Source organism: Delphinapterus leucas, chromosome 21, assembly GCF_059928025.1.
Source record: "Delphinapterus leucas isolate spDelLeu-1000000601 "Yukka" chromosome 21, BTC_Dleu_Yukka2, whole genome shotgun sequence".
In the NCBI taxonomy this organism is placed as follows: Eukaryota; Metazoa; Chordata; class Mammalia; order Artiodactyla; family Monodontidae; genus Delphinapterus; species Delphinapterus leucas.
In genome coordinates this window covers 13,362,135-13,365,254 of record NC_143149.1, presented here as the reverse complement: position 1 = coordinate 13,365,254, position 3,120 = coordinate 13,362,135, and the positions used below count along the sequence as shown (strand labels likewise).

Here is a 3,120-nt window from a genome sequence, read left to right as displayed (position 1 = left end):
AAAGACTCAATACTGCTAAATAAGTCCCCAAACAAAAATGTTCAGTCCACCCCACCCCAAAACCTATGTGTAATAGGAGAAAATGCACAGCAAGAAGCAGAGGAAAAGCATATAGCGTGGAATAAATCACACACTGAACAGTCTAGAACCAAAGGAAAAGAAGCAAACAACATACATATACACAAAAGCCTAAGAAGCAGCTATTCTCCTCATGTCTTTAGGTGAGTACCTCTACCCAGTAGATTATAGTTATGAAAACAACTCGGTTGTTTTTTCTTTTTAAAGTAAAAAACTTTCCCATCCTGCTCCATTTTCTAGAATCTTTTTGGTTGGTTGGTGTAAACAAAAAGCAAAGCACATAAACATGCAAGCGTGCACGTGCACGCACACACGCACGCGCACACACACACCCTCCTAAAATGTGAAAAATGCAGATATATAACTCTGGTATTAGAAATCACTTCAACTTTATACTTAGGAACTTATAGACCCTTGATTCGCCCCCCAAAATATTTTTCCTTGTCCTTATTCTTTAAATGCCCAACCACCAAAAGAAAAAAGGAAAAAAATAAAAGGCTTTAAATGCACATGTTTCAAGTCAGTGCCTTGTTAACAAAAATGGTAGCATTTTCTTCACTTTGCATTGTTAAAGATGCAGGCATAGATCAGGGAATGTTAAGACTAGCATGTATTAAAAAAAAAAAAGCAACATAAACATAGCATATATCTTTCAAAAAAGGCTAAAACACTAACAAATACAAGTCAATGCACATATTTTTAACTAGTGCAATTGTATGTACAATGGAGTAAATGTTATTTTGTGTGCCAGACATTGCAATACTGTTCATTTCCCTTTTATCGTGCAAACATGCCGACTTCATCATTAAAAAAACCTTTATTGGGTCACATCCATCTTGCCCTCCTACCCAAATTAAGGGGGAAAAAGTCAATAAAAGAGCCCCTCAAGATTTCATAACTATGAACATAAAGCTCCTAGATAATAGTGTATAGGCTGAATTTTCAGATTTGTATTAAAAAATTATAATTTAGGTAGATGTCTTCCTCACGGATTACAACACAATGTGAAGTTACACGACTCTGAAATTTGTACCAACTGTACAAAAACAAAAGCAAGAGACCATGAAAAAATTATGTTCTTCGTGGCCTGAGAGCCTGCACATTTCTCCGAGTAATGTAAAACTACGAGAGCCTGACATTTTTCTGTATCTCACCTCTTCTGCCTCTCTGTCTGTAGGATTTGTAAATCAAAGTCAGTAACATCTTAGTAGCAAAGGTCTCGTCTATCTCCCCCTCCTTTCCCTCGTAACTAATCCTACTCAAATTTCCTCTCATCTTCCTGAGCATTTTCCATGAACAGCTTTGCAAGTTTGTTTAAAAAAAAAAAAAAAGGGAAAAAGGAAGTTTTACAAGGGTTTTGTTGGTTAATTATTTACTGGTGGACTCACTCCGCCAGGAGTTTGATTTCATTGGCTAGCAGTTGGTTTCCGTTGAATAGGCCCCCTGCGAGCTTGGTGAGCAGCTCTCGCTCTGCGGTTTCGGGGTCGCTGTCAACAGAGCTGGAACTTGTGCTCAGGTTGTCGACAGCAGTGTTGGCTGGGGGGCCCAGCTCCGGCTCACTAGTCTCACTGGCCATGGACACCGCGGAGAGCAGGGACATACGCCAGGTGAGCCGGCCAGAGGGCAGAAGGGAGGCGGCATAGTCTGCTGTGATACCAGCTACATCCAGATCACAAGCCTTATCAAACCTACATTTGCACTGGCCTCGCAGACACAGAAGAAGCCGTTGTCTTTCATCAACAGGTCAATGCCACACACATTCATTCCCAGGATATTAGACACCTGGATAGCTAGCTGTTTCCCGTGTTCACTCAATGAGCACATCATCCGTACACCACCCAGTGAGCAGTTGCTTTGCATCCTCCCATCTGTTGAACAGCGTAACATGGTGCCAACCGCACGGCCTCCCACAACAATGGCACGTACATCCCTTCCATGAGACTCTTTAACACACTTCTGAAACAGGTATGGAGCTTCACGGCGAATAAGATGGCTTAGATCAGCCAAATGGTGCTTATCGCAAGCCAAGAAAACTGCTTTGCCTCTATGGCCCCGTGTATTCTTCACCACCATTGGGAACTCCAGTACTTCTGCTTCATCAATCATTTTAGCAAAATTTTCATGACCACCATAAGAGAAGGTATCTGGCAGAGGAACACCGTGACCTGCCAACTCTTGAAACGTCCAGAACTCATTACCACAGTTCAGGATGGCTTGAGGTCGGTTCATCCACCTGCATGCCATCTTCTCTAGATGGCGCAAAACAGTGATGTCACCATCACTTTGCACCCAAGGGGTTGGTACTCTCACTACCACCACCTGAGGGTAAGCAGCCATTAGTTCTCCTTTGATACGAAGACCCAGGTTTCCTTGCTCAGCTGTCAGCACCACGTCATCCATCACCACAGCCCTAAAGTCCAGTTCCTCCTCACAACATTTGGCCTTGAACGCTTGTAAGATCTCTTTTTGAGGATAGTCTTCCCTGATTCGACGATCTGTCAAAAACCACAACTTGGCGGCCACAGAGCTACACATCTTGATCTGCCTGTTCTTCCTTTTCTGGGATTACTTCCTCCTGAATGTAGACTCTTTCTAGGAATGTAGGAGCTCTCACAGAGTCTGAAATCTGTAGTGCAGGCTGGCAGGAAGGGCAGGTGAGAACTCTAGGGCCGAAGCTTCAGTCCTCTGCTGAAAAATCTCCCGGGCATGTGAACTCTTACTTGTGGCATACATGTGGGATCTAGTTCCCGACCAGGGATCAAACCCGGGCCCCCTGAATTGGGAGCATGGAGTCTTAACCACTGCGCTACCAGGGAAATCCCTGCCAAAGAATTTTTAAAGAATTATTCATTTTTTACATGGAAAGAATAGATGAATCCATTATGTATATGTATATGTGTGTATGCATATATGTATATACATATACATGTAAATAAATATATTTCATGAACACAGAAATAAATGTCTGGTAGGACTTGTGAAGATTTCTGAGGTTGAGTCTGGGCTTAACAGAAATAATGCTGTGATTAATAGAGTTGCTGG

At 42.5% G+C, this 3,120-nt stretch overlaps 1 pseudogene; it reads right to left on the bottom strand.

The window, feature by feature from the left end:
* Nucleotides 1-1,448: 1,448 nt before the first annotated feature.
* On the bottom strand, nt 1,449-2,613 carry LOC111173599 (beta-citrylglutamate synthase B pseudogene; annotated as a pseudogene).
* Nucleotides 2,614-3,120: the final 507 nt, after the last annotated feature.